The sequence below is a fragment of the Archocentrus centrarchus genome, chromosome 13 (genome assembly GCF_007364275.1).
Source record: "Archocentrus centrarchus isolate MPI-CPG fArcCen1 chromosome 13, fArcCen1, whole genome shotgun sequence".
Taxonomy (NCBI): Eukaryota; Metazoa; Chordata; class Actinopteri; order Cichliformes; family Cichlidae; genus Archocentrus; species Archocentrus centrarchus.
In genome coordinates, this window is record NC_044358.1 from 18,485,031 (window position 1) to 18,506,357 (window position 21,327).

The 21,327-nt window shown below is 41.5% G+C and overlaps 2 pseudogenes; both read left to right on the forward strand.

Moving 5' to 3' along the window:
• Window positions 1-6,513: 6,513 nt before the first annotated feature.
• LOC115790401 (odorant receptor 131-2-like) lies at window positions 6,514-7,439 on the forward strand (annotated as a pseudogene).
• An 8,445-nt stretch (window positions 7,440-15,884) lies between these two features.
• LOC115790402 (odorant receptor 131-2-like) lies at window positions 15,885-16,810 on the forward strand (annotated as a pseudogene).
• Window positions 16,811-21,327: the final 4,517 nt, after the last annotated feature.

Here is a 21,327-nt window from a genome sequence, read left to right on the forward strand (position 1 = left end):
TTGGTTTCAACTGAAACCACTGATTAATATGACCCACGCCCCCTTCACACCTGGGCACATGTGTTCACGCACATGATCAATAGAGGGTCATAACCACCTCCAGGGGACTACGCCCACAGGGGTTTAAATACCTGGGTCTCTCCACCATTTGGTTGAGAACTGAAGAAGCCTTTCGGATGAGAGGTGAAACGTCTTCAAGAAACAAAAAGAAGTCCAGTCGCCTTTTTCAAGCTCCAGAGACTACTATGACCTGGATGACTGAGAATCTACACAGACACTGAGGTATAGAACATTTTATTTTGAAAAACATCTTTGTTACAGTAAAACATACACTGTAATCCACTGATGGATGGACATCCTCTGAAACCCATTCACTTGCACTGCACACTAACAGTTTCCTGATATGTTGAGGAAAGCACAGAGCAAGCAACAGGGAGCACAGTTGAACTTTCACTGCAGCACAGTGTGACGTATAGCTTGGAGCCCTAGGGGAGTAACTGACATTTTGGTCAAGATTGAGATATTCAATTCATTTCAGTTTTATTCATATAGCGCCAAATCACAACAAACAGTCGCCTCAAGGCACTTTGTATTGTACAGTAGGTAAAGACCCTACAATAATACAGAGAAAACCCAACAGTCAAAATGACCCCCTATGATCAGCACTTGGCGACAATGGGAAGGAAAAACTCCCTTTTAATAGGAAGAAACCTCCAACAGAACCAGGCTCAGGGAGGGGCAGTCATCTGCTGCGACCGGTTGGGGCTGAGGGGAGAGAAAGACATGCTGTGGAAGAGAGCCAGAGATTAATAACGATTAATGATTAAATGCAGAGTGGAGTCTAAACAAATTAAATAAGGTGAATGAAAGGAAACAGTACATTATGGGAAGCCCCCCAGCAGCCTAGGCCTATAGCAGCATAATTAAGGGAGGGTTCAGGGTCACCTGATCCAGCCCTACCTATAAGCTTGATCTATCTATCTATCTATCTATCTATCTATCTATCTATCTATCTATCTATCTATCTATCTATCTATCTATCTATCTATCTATCTATCTCTCTCTCTCTCTCTCTCTCTCTATATATATATATATATATATATATATATATATATATATATATATGAAATGTCACTTACACCTCTATGGCTCTAAGCCCTCGATATCTGAATACATTTGCATGAAGACCATTAACAGCCACAAAAAATGTGCAGGCAGAGCGCTGTGGCAGGCTCAGCACAAATTTTGAGCCCCTTGCTCACCTAGTCGTCAGCACAGCACAAGCTGCTGTCTATGTGAAAGGGCCTTTATGCACCTTAGGTTCTTCAGTATCCCATAGAAATGCTACATCTGTTGTCTTCTGGATCCACTTCAATCTCAGCCAAACTCTTATCTGTCTCCACTGAAATGTCAGTTTCCTAATAAAATATTTAAATGTGTTCAACTCAGTTCAACTTCTTTTGTCAACTGCTGCCGAATGTACAACAACGGTGAACTGAAATGACCTTTCGAATGACCCAAGGTGTGCAAAGAAGCGTGTTCAATTTAAAATATACAATATGTACTCAAAATGTACACAATGCATACACAGTAGATTAAAATGTTCAATATACACAATGTATACACAGTAACATTGTAATCTAAGTAATCTAAATACAAGACAGATGAGACTAAGACTACCAAAGTAAAACAGGAATCACGCAGACATGGGACAGAGACGCAGACTAGTCACAACACTGGGAATAAAAGTGAATACAAAAACACATGAGGTCAGGGAAATGACCGAAGGACAAAACAGACACTAGAACACAGACGCAGGTGAGACAGGAGCAAATGGAACCAGGAAATCAAAATGTAAACAATAACTATTAACAAGACAGAAAACTAATATGAACAATCAAAACCAAAAACAAACTGGGAACATAACAGAGAAACTCAATGAAAACACAATCTAATAAAACTAAACACAAAATGCAGGGCACACAGCCCAGGATCATGACAGTACCAGTGACTGGTAAAAGCAACGTAGTGGCTGTAAAGTAAATAAATATGTAATAAATAAAGTAAGGTGGCTGGTAGTGGGGCATATGGTGAAACCATGTGTGTGTGTGTGTGTGTGTGTGTGTGTGTGTGTGTGTGTGTGTGGGTGGGTGTGTGTGTGTGTGTGTGTGTGTGTGTGTGTGTGTGTGTTTTTTTTGGGTTGGGGGGCTGCAGATTACAATCTAGTGTCCACTGTAGCAGAGGGCAGAGAGTTCAGCTTCCTGACAGCCTGGTGGAAGAAGCTGTTGCTCAGTCTAGTGGAGGAGGCCCACAGGCCCCTGACTGCCCTCCCTGATGGACGGAGACTGAACAGGCTGTGTGGGGTTGCCCACAATGCTGTCTGCTTTGTGGGCGAGGTGGGTGTTGTATATGTCCTGGAGGGAGGGACGTGGGGCGCCGATGATCTACCGTATTTTATGCACTTAAAGGTGCACTTAAAATCCTTAAATTTTCTCAAAAATCGACAGTGCGCCTTATAATCCATTGCACCTTATGTATGAATTTTTGTTGCCCTTACTGGCCTTGAACCAATTTTATGTGGCACACTGTGCTCAAAAATCTGTAAAAATGTTTTAGTGTGACTTTGATAAGGGAACGCTTCACAAATATCGACATCTTCCAGAGCGAATAAAGCGTGTGACGGGGGATAACACCCAGCATACGGTTTACAAATAATTCGAAAATGTCGGTCGGTCTGTGTAATTTGAGCGCTGCCGTCTGACCGCCGATGGCCGAGGCATCCACACCACTGCACCACTCCGTGGTCTGCAGTGAGATGGCCTCCAGTCTGGCAGATCAGTTAAAATGCTGCATTGAATTCTGTTAAAATGGCTGTCATCAATTCACAAAATGACTCTACTGACAATATTAGACAGGAACATGCTGTGAGTGCGGTGCAGCAGGTGTGGAAAGCAGCCAAAGCCACTGGAGATAAATTCAGCAAGTGGAAGCATTGTTCCAAAAATGGAAAGCGTACGCAGTAAACCGCAGAAAACAGTGATGCATTTAGCCTATTTTCATCTATGCTGGCCCGTATATTTGTGCGTAATTTGGCAATTGGCAGCTGGCACTGTTGCCAACTTTTGTGCAACAAAACTTGCTCTGAGCTGTCTCAAAAATCGCTGAAAGTCGCTAAAGGACGAATCGAGGTCCGGATGTGTGTGCTGTCCCCCTAGGTGCCAAAGAGAGGTCCGGGTGATGCTACAGCGTACGAATGGACGCAGTACAAGCGCTGTATTTTTTCTTTGCTTATATCAGTAAATACACTGGTGCACAGGATTTGTGAAGGGCTTATATATAAAATGACAAAATGACTTGACTTGTTTACCCTCAGTAAAAAAAAAAAATTATTGCAACGTCTGTTAAGACGTTGAAGAAGATGGCGAGAGATTGCCAGCAAAAGTTGCCCTTTTATTAACAATTAAATGGTTGCTGTGTGCTGCAACCAAAACAAAACAATAACAAGAATGAGACTGACTCGGATAATGATGAGAGGGAACCCGGCATGCTTGATGCCGAAATCACCCAACTGTTCATCTCAGGCACTGAAGATGAGGAATTTGATGGATTTGTGGATGATGAATGATTTAAAATGTGTGTATTTTTCTGTATTTGTTACAACTGAACAATATTCTGAGTTATTGTGAATGAGTCGAATAAATTTCACCTTACCTGATGCTTTTGTTTTGCTCTACATTTGTTTTATCATATAAGCTCTACATTTGTTTTATCATATAACCTGGTACCCCCTATGTATGAAAATAGACCTGTTCATTGATATTGTGCCTTATAATGCAGGGCCCCTTATGGCCCGCAAAATACAGTACCCCGCAGCCTTCACTATGCGCCTCAGGGTCTTCCGATCGGAGGCTGTGCAGCTTCCGAACCACACAGTGATGCAGCTGGTCAGGACGTGCTCAACAACACCTCTGTTTAAAAGTGACACACCAGAGTTGGTGGTCCAGGAGAGATCATCTGAGGTGTGCACACCTAGAAATTTGGTGCTACCACCCTCGCTACTGTAGAGCCAATGATGGTTAAATGGGGGTGCTGGGTGTGTGATCTTCTAAAATCGATGACCATTTGCTTTGTTTTCACCACATTTAGGGAGAGGTTGTTGTCTCTGCACCATATGGCCAGTCTTCTCACTTAACTCCCGTGGTTGGTCTTGTCTTTGTTGTTGACCCAAAACTGTCGTATAGTCCACAAACTTATCAAAGAGCTTGGTGTTGTGGATGGGGGTGCAGTCATGAGTCAGCAAAGTAAAAAGCAAGGGGATGAGCACACCTCCCTGAGGGGCTCCTGTGCTCAGTGAGATGGTGCTTGAGGTGTTACTGCCAACTCTGACTGCTTGTTATCTCCCAGTGAGAAAGTGAGAAATTCCTGCAGCCAGTTGCATAGTGACCGTCTGAGGCTCAGACAGTCCAGTTTGTGAATAAGTTGCTGAGGGATGATGGTGTTGAATTTTGAGCTGAAATCTATGAACAGACATGGGAATCTTTTGTGTCCAGGTGGGTGAGGGCTATGTGGAGGGCATGGGAGAGAGTCTGGGGATGAGGGGGATGACTCGCCCATCACTGGGAGTGAGGTCACTGAGGTGGTTAAACAACTCCATGGTGGCAGGGACTCTGGGATGGATGAGATTGACCCTGAGTTTCTGAAGGCTCTGGATGTTATAGGCCTGTGTGCAGCCATTCGGGAGGGTTTCAAAGCAGAGCTGCTGCTCCTTCACATTGAAAGGAGCCAGTTGAGGTGGTTCGGACATCTGACTAGGATACCTCCTGGGTGCCTCTTGGGTGAGGTTTTCCAGGCATGTCCTACTGGGGACCCCAAGGCATTCCCAGGCCAGCCGAGAGATCTCGGGAGGCCTGGTAACCAGTATATAATGGGTCTGCCCAGGGGCCTCCTCCCAGATGCATCTTAGTCAGATGCCCAAACCACCTCAACTGGCTCCTTTCAATGTGAAGGAGCAGTGGCTCTACTTTGAGCCCCTCCAGAATAGCTGCACTCCTCACCCTATCTCTAAGGGAGAGGCCAGACACATTTCTGCCACTTGTATTTGTGATCTCTTTCTTTTGGTCACTACCCAATGCTCATGACCATCGTTGAGGATAGGTATGCAGATTGACCAGTAAATTGACAGCTTCACTTTCACGCACAGCTCCTTCTTTACCACGACAGACTGGTGCAGCATCTACATCACTGACACAGCCTCAGTCCTCTGTCAATCTCCCGCTCACTTCTTCTTATGCTTGTGAACAAGACCCCGAGATACTTAAACTCCTCCACCTGGGGCAGCAACTCATCCCTGAGTTGGAGTGGGCACTCCACCCTTTTTTCTGGCTGAGGACCATGGCCTCAGACTTAGAGGTGCTAATTCTCATGCCAGCCACTTCACACTCTGCTGTGAACCATTCCACTGCGAGCTGAAGGCCACCACCTAATGAAGCCAACAGGACTGCATCATTTGTAGAGAGCAGAGATGAGATTCTGAGGCCACCAAGGTTAACACCTTCCGCCACTCGGCTATGCCTAGAAATACTGTTCATAAAAATTATGAACAAAATCTGTGACAAAGGGCAGCACTGATGAAGTCCAACACCCACTAGGAACGAGTCCAGGTTATTGGCAGCAATACTGACCAAGCTCTCACTGCAGTTGTACAGGGACTCAAAGGCCCATACTCCCACAGCACCTAGACTCAGCCCCTGAATGCGGACACAGCTTACATGATGGTCAGTTTAATGTTTTTTAAGGCCCACTAGGGACAAGCATTTCAAATTAGCTTTAAATGCTGTAATTTGTTTCATGTTTTGTGTTACTTACTTGTCCCTATACAGGTAAACAATTGAAAATATATGTAAAACTTAATCATAAAATGCAGAAAAACAGAAGCTATTTACTAATTTACACCAATTAATACATTAAAAAAGGTAATGCTGAAGAAAGAAAATATTTTTCCTGTTCACTTGTCTGAATATCTTACAAATAGGCCAAGTACCTAATACAGTCACATCAGGGTAGGAGTTAAAACAGGAGTTAAAAAAGACATAAACGTAAAATAATGGGATGTTGTCTTTCTTGTTGCTTTATCTAGGGAATTGATTAACTTGTCAGCAAGAAACAACTCTTTCAGTTCTTTCAGATCTGTAATGTAGAGTCTCTCGAGTACGCCATCTAACAACTATTTAAAGGCATCGAGGGGAATGAATGTTAAGGGAAGTCAACAACACAGCAGAGCTAAAGTTCATGTGCTATTGTTATTCTTGGATGCTGTTGCCTTTAAATTAATGATGCACAGTCATCTCTCAGAAAACTTCATGGAGCTCAGCAGAAGACATTTGACTCTGGAAAACAGTGGAAGTTTTCTCCTCTGGACTTGAGTTTGAGATTTGTTTTTTAGAAAAAAACTTATATTTAATCATGATACTGTGATTGACTCTTAGAAGTGTTTCAAACACGTGTGTGTTCTCTATGGCAGGTAACAACTCAGTGAATGATGGTCTTTTGCTGCAACCATTTCCTCCCCGGAACATTGTTGTGCAGATCCTGGTCATAATTTTTCTTAGCATCAACATGTTGCTCATTGTCACCATTTTTAAAAAGGAATGCTTTCACACATCTGCACGCTATATCTTATTTTCTGTAACATTATTGTCAGACAGCTTTTTGTTATTAATGTCTGATATCCTGCTAATCTTGACCGTTTTTAAACTTACATTGCAAGTTTGGTTGTGTACAATTATCACTCTTGTTGTGGGTCTGTATTCTACTATCACACCAGTTACTCTGACAGCAATGACTCTGGAGCGCTATGTGGCCATTTGTATGCCTCTGCGTCACGGACAGCTGTGCTCCACACGCAGCACTGTGTACTGTATCCTGATCATTCACGGCCTCAGCTCTGGGCCCTGCATTGTTATTCTCTCCATGTTCTTTGCTTCTGCCTCTCTTAGTTTCTACAAACAATATATGATGTGCAGTGTAGAGTCTTTTATCCTTTACAGATGGCAGGATCATGTTCGCTCAGCTGTGAATCAATTTTATTTCTTGATTATGGGCATCAATATTGTTTTCTCATATGTAAAAATAATGAAAGTGGCCAAAGCTGCATCAGGAGAAAATAAGAAGGCGTCATATAAAGGACTCAGAACAGTGGTTCTTCATGCTTTTCAGCTGCTCCTCTGTCTCATTCAGCTGTGGAAGCCGTTCATAGAGACTGCTGTCCTTCAGATTGATTTTAATTTATTCATGAATGTCAGATTCTTTAACTATATATCATTTAATATTGCTCCAAGGTGTCTGAGTCCTCTCATCTATGGCCTCAGGGATGAAAAAATTTTTCTTGAACTGAAAAATCTTATGCCTACTTCATCCTGTTCAAAATAAGCATAACTTGACGATTTACTTCAGAAATATTAATGCTTTCTATTTCATCAACCCATACAGGGAATAACTGGTGGTATATGCAAAAATAGCTTTTATTATAATCAAATGCAAATAACCATTAATTTTACATTATTAGAGCAAATCATTTGTGGCATTACAGCTTGCTTGTCAATATGTCATGTGGTTTACTTATGCCTGTTCAGTCACATCACTTTTCAGGTACAACTTACACATGAATTTAAAATTTGAAAAATAAACTGAAAGTAAATGTTAAGTGTTATTTAATCTTATTTGACACCATTTACTGTAGAGCATCTGTGCAATTTGTGCAAGAGAAAGTTTATTTCTGATTAGAGGGAGTTCCCCTGTTCAAAATGAGTTGTTTATTTTTTATAATGTTGCAGTTTGATATCTGTTGTTCTGAATTGGTGCAATACACATAAAATCTATGTGCAATATGACAAGTCCTAAACATGTCATTGAAATCCAGGATTAGATATGATAGTGTAACAGACGCAGACACACACCATATATAAAACAACAAATGCAAATTTAATTTCATTGGTGTTATGTGAATGGTGAGAAACACTGAGGTATGGAACCATTTTATTTTGAAAAACATCTTTGTTACAGTAAAACATACACTGTAATCTACTGATGGATGGACATCCTCTGAAACCCATTCACTTGCACTGCACACTAACAGTTTCCTGATATGTTGAGGAAAGCACAGAGCAAGCAACAGGGAGCACAGTTGAACTTTAACTGCAGCACAGTGTGACGTATATCTGCATATATTTGCATGAAGACCATTAATGGCCACAAAAAACTGTGCAGGCAGAGCTCTGTGGCCGGCTCAACACAAATTTTGAGCCCCTTGCTCACCTAGTGGTCAGCACAGCACAAGCTGCTGTCTGTGTGAAAGGGCCTTTAAGTACCTTATGTTCTTCTGTACAAGACAGGTGAAGAACTGAAATTACATTTCCCACAACCCACGGTGTGCAAAGAAGCATGTTTACTATAAAATATACAATATATACTCAAAATGTACACAGTGTATACTTAGTAACACACTACAGAAACACTAACTAAGTCTACACAGTAAGTGTGTTCTGGTGTTCTGTGTGGCAGGTGAGGCTGGACCCGGAATGCAGGACTGAGACAAAACTGAAACTTAATGTGATTTTACTGAGAGAATAGGACAAGAAAATAATAAAGACAACTACACTGGGGCCGGCTGGGTGCCAGAACTCAAACTAAGGAGAATACAGATGGGAAGACACACAGTAAGGGGATCATCGATGATGACGCAACAAGGAACAGTCACAGACTTAAATACAAACACAGGATAATGAAAGGATCAGGAACAGGTGGAGACATGGCTGGGAATAATCAAACAGGAGGAGACCAGGAAGTAATCTAAATACAATACAAGACAGATGACTACCAAAGTAAAACAGGAAACATGTAGACATGGGACAGAGACGCAGACTAGTCACAACACTGGGACTAAAACGCAATACAAAAACACACGAGGCGAGGGAAATGACACAAGGAAAAAAACAGACACTAAAACACAGACGCAGGGGAGACAGGAACAAAGGGAACCAGGAAATCAAAATGTAAACAATAACTATTAACAAGACAAGAAACTAAGATGAACAATCAAAACCAAAAACAAACTGGGAACATAACAGAGAAACTCAGTGAAAACAGAACCTAATAAAACTAAACACAAAATGCAGGGACACGGGCTATGGTGAAACCGTGAGTGTGTGTGTGTGTGTTTGTGTGTGTTTCTAGGTTTGGCGCAGCAGATTACAATCTAGTGTCCAGGGTAGCAGAGGGCAGAGAGTTCAGCTTCCTGACAGCCTGGTGGAAGAAGCTGATGCTCAGTCTAGTGGAGGAGGCCCGCAGGCCCCTGACCCTCCTCCCTGATGGAAGGAGACTGAAGAGGCTGTGTGGGGTTGCCCACAATGCTGTCTGCTTTGTGGGCGAGGTGGGTGTTGTCCTGGAGGGAGGGGTGTGGGGTGCTGATGTTCTACGCTGCAGCCTTAACTATGCGCCTCAGGGTTTTCCGTTCAGAGGCTGTGCAGCTTCCGAACCACACAGTGATGCAGCTGGTTAGGACGCACTGAGCAATGCCCCTTTAAAAAGTGACACATCAGAGTTGGTGGTCCAGGAGAGATCACCCAGAAATTTGGTGCTACCACCCTTACCCCTGTAGAGCCATTGATGGTTAGAGGGGGGTGCTGGGTGTGTGATCTTCTAAAATCGACGACCATCTGCTTTTTTTTCACCACATTTAGGGAGGTTGTTGTCTCTGCATCATATGGCCAGTCTGCTCACCTCACTCCTGTGGTGGGTCTTGTCGTTGTTGTTGATGAGACCTACAACTGCTGTATCGCCCACAAACTTGTAAAAGAGGTTGGTGTTGTGGATGGGGGTTCAGTCATGAGTCAGCAAAGTACAAAGAAGAGGGCTGAGCACACCTCCCTGAAGGGATCCTGTGCTCAGATGGTGCTTGATGTGTTACTGCCAACTCTGACTGCTTGTTGTCTTCCAGTGAGACCACAAGCAGGTATTTCAACAGCAATGTTTTTAGGGTACAGTATGAGTAAAAGTTTGTGAGATATTCTTATGCAATTCAATGGAAAACATTTATGGTAGGAATGACGATAAGGACATCCATGGATTTTGTATCATTGACCTATTCCTGATTTTCATTAAGAAAACATGATTGGAATGTAAAACAGAGGCATAGAAGTCCCTACCAATATGAAACAACGGCTGTTGTGTCCCTACCAATATTTCTGATTGAAAAATCACACTATGTGCTCCACGATCCACAAAACATTAACAACACACAGATGTCAGCAAGTAGGGCTATAATCACTGCACTGACTGGATGCTAACTAGCAAGCTAGGAATGGCAGAGATGGCAGAAAAGAAATGAAATCTGAAACTGTAAGTCACATGGACTTGATCAAGTCATACATCTTATCCAATGCATTCCTTCTGTCACGTCCTGGGCCGTTTGCCCAGCATTTTGTGTTTTGGTTTTTATTTTCCTGAGTTTCAGTCCCCAGTTTGTTTTGATGTCCTGTTCCCTTCGTCCCTGTCTCCCCTGTATTTATGGTCTTGGGTCTGCTTTGTCATTTTGTTATGTTTCCCTGGTGTCAAGTCTGCGTCTTTGTTTCCCTCGTCATACTTCCTGTTTTATTTTGATAGTCGTCCAGCCCCTGTCTGTTGTATTCAGTTTTGCTTCCCCTGGTCTCGTCTTAGTTATCAGTGTCACCTGTGTTCTCACCTGTTTCCTCTTCCCTCATCAATCCTTTTGTGTATTTAAGTCCCGTGTTTTCGCTGTCTGTTGTCGTGTTGTTGATATTTCTGCGTCGTTCGCGCCCATGCTGTGTCCCTTCCGTATTCCTCTGTGTTTCCCTTTTGCTCCTGGTTTTCTGTTCTGGTTTTGTTCCTGGTTCCATCCTGCACTACGCCAAATAAAGACTGTTTTTTTCACCTACCTCGTCTGCCTTGGGGTCCCCTTCCTGCCTGCCACGCAGCTGATCCGTGACACCTTCAGTGTTCATATGGCACATCAATGTGCAATGATGTACAGGTGATGTTGATGAAGGACAACTTTTAGTTGTAATAGCCCAGAAATTCTCAAAGTTTTCAAGCCACGGTGGTGACCTCAGAAAATGACTTTGTAAGTGACATTTTAAAAGGCTAAAATATACTGAAATGAGGATTATTTTAATTTTAAACAAGTAATTAAAAATGCAGACTAACCCAGGAGAAAGCATTACCAAAAGAGAAAACATGGACTAAATCCAGGAATAAACTATGACTAAACCAGGAATATATTCAGGAGTAAACCAGGACTAACCAAAAACTAGATCCAGGACTAAACTAGAACAAAATCCAGAACTAAACCAAGACTAGTGTGTGTGTGAACATTGCAGTAGTTTAGGCTTGAATTAATAATATAAAAGTACAGGTTGTCATGGTCCAGGGTGATGTGCCCAGCATTTTGTGTTTTAGTTCCTTTTGGTTCTGCTACCACAGTTTCCTGTTCTGTTAGTTATTGTTTACATAGTGATTTCTGGTTCCCCAGTGCCTTGTCTGTGTGGTTTTCCTGTTTGTGTTATTTCCTGTTTTATTTTGGTAGTGTCTTGTTTCTTGTGAAGTGTGTTCAGTATTGTTTCCCCCAGTCTCGTATGATTCTGTCCACCTGTTCTCTCCAGCTGTCTCCTGTTGTCCCTTGTCAGTCCCTGTGTGTATATATTGTCTGCATTTCCCTCTGTTCCTTGTTGCGATGTCATCATTGTGTTCCTCCTGTGTACATTTCCATCCGTCTGTGAGTTTCTGTTTTCTATATGTTTGGCAGCAATAAAGCTGCGAGTTTTTTGGTGTTTAAGTCCGCCTCTGGAGTCTGCATTTCTGAGGTCCTACTCTGTCTGCCACAGAAGTTCATGACATAGGTATAATGTAAAGGAAAGTATAGGGCAGCATAATATAGTTCATACGTCTTTATTTCCAACCTCCTTGTCTGTTATTTGTTTCATTTAACATTACAGAAGTCAATAAGTATGTCCTGAATGGTGGTTGAGAGATACTGGCTAGCTGTAGTCGGGCTCACCTCAATGCATCACCTGAGCTCTGGAACCAGTCTCCTGGAGAGTGACTGGACTCTGTTCCAGTCTGGAGTTGCCCTTGGTGAGAGGCGGCAAACTGGGGTGGGTATTCTTGTATTCCCTTGGCTTGCTGCCTGTATGTCAGAGTTTCCACCGGTGGACGAGAAGGTTGCGTCCCTGCATGTTCGAGCCGGGGAATGGGTCCTGGCTGTTGTTTGTGCATATATGCCAAATGACAACTAGGATTACAAACCCTTTTTGGAGTCCCTGGGTGTGGTGCTCCAGGGTGTTCTATCTGGTGACTCCATCGTCCTACCAGGAGATTTCAACTCTCACATGGGCAATGACAGTGAGACCTGTGGGGCATGATTGGGAGGAATGATCTGCTTGATCTGAACCCGAATGGTGTTTTGTTATTGGACTTCCATGCAAACTGCAAAAAATTTGTCCATTATGAACACCATGTTCAAACATAAGGATGTCCATAAGTACAGGTGGCACCAGGACACCCTAGGTCGCAGGTTGATGATTAATTTTGTAATTGTATCATCAGATTTGCAGCCGTATGTTCTGACATTCCACTGAAGAGAAGAGCTGAGCTGTCAACTGATCACCACCTTGTGGTGAGTTGGATCAGGTGGTGGGGGAGGATGATGGACAGACCTGGTGCACCTGAGCGCATAGTAAGGGTGCGCTGGGAACACCTGGCAGTGGCTCCCATCTGAGAGTTCGTTAATTCCCACCTCCGGCAGAACTCTGCCATCATTCCGAGGGAGGCTGCGGACAGTGAGTTAGAATGGACCATGTTCTGTACCTCCATTGTTGAGGCAGTAGTTTGGAGGAAGTAATTATTGAAGTTAACTCAGAAAGATCAATTCAAGAGAAAAAGTCTAAATAAATAACAGTAGTACAGAAAATAGATGAACATAAAGATATGTCTTTGAGATGAAAGGGCTCAGTGTGGCTGCAAGGTGGTTGGTGCCTGTCATGATGGTAATCCCTTAACCAGATGGTGGTCACCAGAGGTGAAAGGAGCCATCAAGTTGAAGGAGGAGTCCTATTGGGCTTGACTGGCCTGTGGGACTCCAGAGGCAGCTGACAAGGACCGGCAGGCCAAGCGGAATGCAGCTTGGGCAGTGGCTCTGGCAGAAACTCAATTGTGGGAGGAGTTCGGTGAGGCCAATGAAAAAGACTTTCGGACGGCCTTGAAGTGATTCTGGCAAACCGTCCAGTGACTCAGGAAGGGAAAGTGGTGCTCTTCTCACATGGTTTTATTGTGTGGGCTTACTTACTTCAACTGAGGGTATCGTGAGGCCATGAAAGAAATACTTAGAGAAGCTCCTTAATCCCACTGACACGCCTTCTGTAGTGGAAACAGAGTCTAAGGATGAGGGAGATGACTTGTCCATCACTGAGGGTGAGGTCACTGAGGTGGTTAAACAACATTTTAGAGCTGTGTGCAGCCATTTGGGAGGGTCTAAAAATACAAAGCAAGGCACAACGACAACAGTTGTTGTTGACCCCCAAGCCAAGTGCTTGGGGGTCATTTTTGTTGTTGAGTTTTCTATGTAATTATTGCAGGGTCTTTACCTTACAATATAAAGCAGCTTGAGGTGGTATAAAAAATAAAATTGAGTTGAACTGAATAGTAGTATGGTGTTCTGCAATGTGGTGGGTGACTCAGTTTATTCTGCTAACAGTGGGTCAGAGTGGGACTCCTTCTTTATGAAGTCCATGCAAGGTGTAGCATTCCCAGGGAAGAGGCAGTAGTGTGTACAACGCTGTCATGGTCCTGGGCCGGTGACCCAGTGTTTTGTGTTCCTTTGGTTCTGTTTCAGTTATTTCTCTGATTATGTTCATTAGTTCTCTTTTGTATTCCTCAGTTTATTTCTAGTCCCTTGTGTTTCTCTGTGTCAGGTCTGCGTCTCTGTCCAGTGTCTGTGTGCCGGTTCCCTATGTCAGGTCTGCGTGTACCTTGTTTAGTCACTTCCTGTTTGATTTTGACGGTCTTGTGTCTAGTTTTGCTCCCTCAGTTATTAGTTTCATTTGCTTCACCTGGTGTGCCTTGCTGTTTCCTCTTGCTCTGATTACCTAATGTGTATTTAAGCCCTCAGTTTTCTTCTGTTCTTTGTCATGTTGTTGTCTGACTCCTGTGTGTGTGTGTGTGTGTGTGTGTGTGTGTGTGTGTGTGTGTGTGTGTGTGTGTGTGTGTGTGTGTGTGTGTGTGTGTGTGTGTGTATATAGTTCTGCCATCCATCCCAGTATAGCCCTGTTCTTTTGTCCTCTCACAATAAACACCTTTTAGTTGAGTTCTGCCTGTGAGTCCTGCATTTTGGGGTCTTCCTGCTCCCGCCACACACCAACATGACAGACACATAATGATCATTTCTCATTCTAGTTGAAGTAGATAATTTTTTTCTTCTTGTAACCACTTATCCTGTCACACCACAAGGCCTCATAAGTGTTCATGTCACTAAAGACTGGTATGGAGTTCTCAGAACAGTCTTGTAGGAATGAGGTCTAATACACACATTGATGGTTTGGTTCAAATAACTACTGCAGTAGCTGAACATAAAGATATGTCTTTGAGATGATAGGCAAGAGCTCAATAATTTAGTTACTTTCTAATGTGTTCTTGTTAAAATACATTATCTTAAATGCCTGAAGTATTGAAAGTATTGATACATGAATTTGAGAATCAATTTAAAATCATATAGGTCTGGTATCGGAAGTATGGATATTTTAGTATCAATCGGCAAATCATTACCATCTGATAGAGAAACTGCATGATGTCAGATTGAAAGACCCTGCAGGAGACAGACAGTGAGAAAAGCTACTTGACATGTGTTCATTGGGACCATGACATTTTTGGGAAGATAGTTTATTTAGTTATGTACGTACTTTTAAATCATCAGGACACGTACCAGCAGGCCAAACTATATGAAGGTCAGTTTAATGTTTTTAAAGGGCCACTACAGACAGTCATTTCAAATTAGCTCAGGCTATAACTGCTGTGATGTGTTTCATGTTTTAATTTACTTGTCTCTATGCAGGTAAACAATTTTAAAAAATGCATGCAAAAATACATCATTAAAGAAAGAAAAAATATATAAGAGATTTACTAATTTACACATCCTCATTTTCAATAAATAATTAAAAGAAGCTGAGGAAAGGGTAGCAGTTTATAAGACATAAACCTAAAATAATGGCATGTCGTCTTTCTTGTTTCTTTATCTAGGGCAGGGATCCTCACATCCAGGACTCGAGAGCTGGTGTCCTGCAGGTTTTAGATGTGTCCCTGATCCAACACACCTGAATCAAATGGCTGAATTACCTTCTCACTATGCAGTCAAGTTCTCCAGAGTCCTGCTAATGACTTTGATATTTGACTCAGGTGTGTTGAAGCACAGACATATCTAAAACCTGCAGGACACCGGCTCTTGAGGCCTGGATGTGAGGATCAGGAAGCAATAACTTTTTCAGTTCGTTCAGATCTGTAATGTAGAGTCTCTCGAGTACGCTATCTATCAACTATTTAAAGGCTTCGAGCGGAATGATTGTTAAGGGAAGTCAACAACACAGCAGAGCTAAAGTTCATGTGCTATTGTTATTCTTGGATGCTGTTGCCTTTAAATTAATGACGCATAGTCATCTCTCAGAAAACTGCATGGAGCTCAGCAGAAGACATTTGACTCTGGAAAACAATGCAAGGTTTCTCCACTGGACTTGATTTAGAGTTTTGGTTTTTAGAAAAAATCTTATATTTAATCATGACACTTTGATGGAGCCTTAGAAGCGTTGCATACACATGTGTTCTCTATGGCAGGAAACAACTCAGTGAATGATGGTTTTTTGCAGCGTCAGTACAGCGACCGGCTCATTATTGTGCAGATCCTGGTCGTACTTTTTCTTTGCATCAACATGTTGCTCATTGTCACCATTTTTAAAAAGGAATGCTTTCACACATCTGCACGCTATATCTTATTTTCTTTAACATTATTGTCAGACAGCTTTTTGCTATTGATTTCTGATTTCCTGCTTATCTTGTCCTTTTTGGAATTTACATTGCAAGTTTGGTTGTGTACAATTATCATTCTTGTTGTGAGTCTGTATTCTACTATCACACCAGTTACTCTGACAGCAATGACTCTGGAGCGCTATGTGGCCATTTGTATGCCTCTGCGTCACGGACAGCTGTGCTCCACACGCAGCACTGTGTACTGTATCCTGATCATTCATGGCCTCAGCTCTGGTCCTTGGATTGTTATTCTCTCCATGTTCTTAGCTTCTGCCTCTCTTAGTTTCTACAAACAATATATGATGTGCAGTGTAGAGTCTTTTATGCTTTACAGATGGCACGATCATGTTCGCTCAGCTGTGAATCAATTTTATTTCTTGATTATGGGCATCACTATTGTTTTCGCATATGTTGAAATAATGAAAGTGGCCAAAGCTGCATCAGGAGAAAATAAGAAGTCGACACATAAAGGACTCAGAACAGTGGTTCTTCATGCTTTCCAGCTGCTCCTCTGTCTCATTCAGCTGTGGAAGCCGTTCATAGAAACTGCTGTCCTTCAGATTGATTTTAATTTATTTAGAAATCTCAGATACTTTAACTATATATCATTTAATATTGCTCCAAGATGTCTGAGTCCTCTGATCTATGGCCTCAGGGATGAAAAAATTTTTCTTGAACTGAAAAATCTTATGCCTACTTCATCCTGTTCAAAATAAACATCATTTGACAATTTACTTCAGAAATATTAATGCTTCACATTTCTTCAAACCATACAGGTGTAATTCCCATATATCTGTGCAACATTTATAATGTTCATACTCAACAATATCTATCACTCCTATAATGTGCAATATTGAACATTCATTCACCAAAGTGCAATATTTGTTTAATACAGGTCAAAACCCATCTTCATGTTTATATGTACTTACTCATCTATTTATTTTATCTTTAAGAATGTATATTTTTTATACACTCTATTCTATTTTATTTCATTTTATTTAATCTTATTTTATATTTTTAGAAAGTATGACTTTCTACAATGTGGCAGTGAACACCAGTGGCCCTCGAATCTCATTGTACAGTCCATATAATGGCAAGTAAAGGCATTCTATTCTGTTTTTATTCATTAATTTTACATTATTAAAGCAAATAATTTGTGGTATTGCAGCTTGCTGTCCAATATGTCATGTGTTATTTTATACATTAAAAAAAACAAACTGGATGTTTCTGTCTGTCTCTTCACATGGCACTTTTCGTACAGGCAGAGTGTACTGGGCGCACAACACAAATTTTTAGCCCTTTCCTCAACCTAGTGGTCAGCACAGCTATAACTCACTCAGATGATCTCTTAACAGCTGATGCTTTGTTTATTTCAGTGTTTCATTTGTTCCTGAGAAAATCGGTTTGGCTGAAATTAAAGTTAAGCATCTTAACTGGATAGTTTTATTCAAGATTAATATCTCACTAGAGAGCTGTTAATATATTTGGAAATTAATCATTCGTTCAGCCGTATTCCTTGATGTTGAAATGTGTTATGCTTATCTTACCAGCTTATTTTGAATTAAAGAATTGAAATTAAACCACAATAAGCAGCAAAAGTTTGGCTCCAGTATAACAGCTGCTTTTCCACAGCTGTGCTTCGCTCTGTCATGGTTGCTAGACGATATGAGCTACACTGAGGTGAGGGCAGCAAGGCTGATATGAAGGCTGGATGCAGCCCCTGAATTTGGACACAGCCATTGTTCATTCTGTATAATGACAGTAAAGGCATTCTATTCTATTCTATTCTACCTGAATGATTGTTCTCACTGAGATGGACATTTGTTTTCAGTCTTGTGTGATTTCTGTCAACCTTTAGAGGTTGTGGCAACACCAGCTTAAATTAAAAAATAAATAAATTCAGTTTGTGTAACTATCCCCAGAAGTTGGTTAATGTATCTGATCACATTTCAAAATGGATCTTGTTTCTTTCATTAAACATCACTCAGTTTCAATTAAGATCACGCCTCAAGAAAATAAATTTAGTAAAGTTTGCTTCAGCTGCCACTGTACATAGTTTGACAGCACTGATCTAGTCTCACTCAGAACATTTGCATTCACCTAGTCTTTCAGTCTTTCAGAAAAAAAAGAGATAAACTCAATATGGTATTTGTCTTGTAGAATAAAGGCTTAAAGAGGAACTTTCTGCCATGGTTTTGTGTATTTAAGTTTTATCCATCCATCTTCTGCTTCTCTGGGGCTGGGTTGTGGTCATGACGTAGATTGACCGGTCAATGGAGGTGGGGAGAGAACAGAAAAAAAAAATATACAAGATAGACAGCTACACATACATACATTCACATATATATACATGCATGTACATATACACACATACATACAGTCTTGCTGAAGTTTGTAGTAATGTATGTGTGTTCCTCTGTCATGGGACGTACCCAATAATGAGGGCAAGAAGCTGCAACAACCCCCCCTCGGGATCCAGAGGCAAGCAGGGAAAGACCCAGGGGACCCAGGTCAATCTTGGCCCACCAGGAGTTCGGAAGATCCAAGGCCACACATCCTGATGGCAACTGCGTGCACACCCCAGAGGAGGAAGACCCCAGGCGGAACCCCTACAGTCAACAGGCAAGAGGCCAGGGAGCCAGAGGCAATGAGCAGCCCACCCCCACGGCAGGCCGGCCCCACCAGCATGAGCCGAAAATGCAGCCCAGAGGCCCCAGGCGCCCGGGAATCACCGGAAATTCAAGGTAAATTAAAAAAAAAAAAATTAGGAGCTCTCTAGGTGTGCGGACTTCAATCTTTGTTCCACTATTGTTTTTTTGTCCAGCACCCTTTTTTAGTCTTTTGGATATGCATGCTTTTTCTTGTTTTCTAGAGCACCGAATTCCCCTGTTGAGTTGCCTGACAGTTTACCAGAATCACTTTGAGGCTGTCCAAAAGTCTTTTTCTATGGCCTCACCAAACTCATCCCACACCCAAGTTTTTGCTTCAGCCACTGCAGCTACACTTGCAGCAGCAGTTATGAACAGCAGCCTCAACAAGGGAGGTCCATTTGTACTCAATGTTCTCGGTCTCCCTCAGAATGCTGTTGAAGTTCTGACAGAGGTGAGAGGTGAATATCTCTCAGACTGGTGCCTCGGCAAGGGTTTTCCTCACCAAATGTTTAGGTCCAGTGACGGTATAGTTGTCTTGAAAAAGTAGTCCAACTACTGATTACTGATTACTACTTTAAAAAGTAACTTAGTTACTTTACTGATAACTTAATTTTAGAAGTAACTAAGTTAGATTACAAGTTACTTTATTAGTTACTTTCAACAGCGGCCGGTCTTGTGCCAAAAAGTGATCGTCTGTCATAAAGTGATTCATATGTTTGTGTGTTTTTATGTGTAATGTCTTTACTTATGTTGGTAAATAGAGTGCAGTCAACATGATTTATGAAGGGCTTATATATAAAATGAAGAAATAACCTGTTTTTCAACAATCTTTAGGAGTCTGTGTTATTGTACCTACATTATAATCAATCCAGAGCTTTTTGGCCACTTCAAATATCTTTATAGAACTGTGATGTTATATTTGTTGTGATTTCTGCAGCCTTTTGAGCCAGATTTCTGTTTAAAAATACATTTTTAATGTCAGACAGTTTTTACCTTGATAAAAAAAAAATATATATAAAAGTCACTTTGTCAAAAACTGATTGCAGCTTCTACCTTGTGATAGAAATGCTGTTTCTCACTCAAAATGACCTGATATCATCCATGAGAGAGATGTTTGATATATGCTTCACCGACAATCGTTTAAATACAGGGAATGATTTTTTGGCAAATTGCTGTTTGGCCATGACTCCAGATGTTCATATTTGATGTAGTGCTTTTGAAGCTAGATAGCACTTTGTCGCCAGCACAGAGTGCACAACTAACCTTGATGCTGTCATCTTTAGCTGACACAAACTCACAATAGTGCCTGTATTTCAGCTAGAAAACCGAATCTCTCTCCCTCCATTGTTTACATTTGTGTTGCTGTGTGCTGTTATTGTCCTCATGCTGAAAACGAGACTTAACTGTCGCATCTGCATGACGTCACTCCCCAAGACGCAAGAAGAAAGCAAAAACACATCTTTGTACCGAGGAAAATAATCTAGGTGCAATAACAGAGATAGTGTAGAAGTGTTCTTGTTTTTCTTTAATCTTTTTTATAATATTAATCTTACGTAATCTTTTTTTTAACCTTTTTTATGTCTTTTCTTTTTTTAGTAGTGGTAATCTTTATATTTTTAGAAGACGTTTTGATAAATACCTGTATCTGCTTTTGAAGTACAAAGTAGCTATGTTTTATTACCTATTGTTTTAAACCATGCAAAGCTGTTTAGTAGTAGATAAGTGGCAGGAAGTTGAGGGAGAGTTGACTGGCGCAATGAGCAGGGTTATTATAGTTAACGAAAACGAACGAAATAACGAAAACTGAAATTGAAAAAACATTGTCGTTAACTGAAATAAATAAAAACTATAATTAAAAGGAAAAAACGATAACTAATTAAAACTGAATTGTGAGTTTACAAAACTAACTAAAACTAACTGAAATTATCGATAAACTGACTTTCATTTTAAGCCTTGTGGATTGATATGAAATCATTGTTTCCGCTCTCCGAGTTTAAGCTGGGAGCGCCACAGGACAACTGTGTGAGTGCGCATGTGCGTGCGCTCACCGCGCTGGTCCGCAAAGTAATTGCTGCGGTCTGCCGAGAAAGCGGCAGAGTCCCGTATGGAGGTTCTTTGAGTACAAACACCTGCACACGACCACAAGGTAATAACACACACAATCCAGCTACACAAGCATAAATGCGGACATGAGGTCGGCAACTTCTGTAGGTTGTGTACAGAGGCCGCAAAGACCCTGCAGGTTTAATTAGCGAGCATCTAACCAAGCTAGCTCCTAAACAGAAGCAGCTTCAGGTGGTGAGAACATCAGGATGCAGCTGGATTTGAGCTTTGACTCCTTCAAAGAGTTTGTTTTTGTTTAACACCACATGTAGGCGTTATTAATCTGCTGCACTGATGCTGAAGTTTATTGTGGAGTTTATTGTAGAATTTATTGAGTTTGGGAATTCATGTTTTTCTTTGTTTCTCCCTGTTGATGTTCATGTGTGTCCTTAATATTACACACATTTAGCATGTCTTGTGAACAGCTGGTTGTTGAATATATTTCTTTAAACTGTATCTTTTGTCAAGTTTTCATTACACAATAGTCACT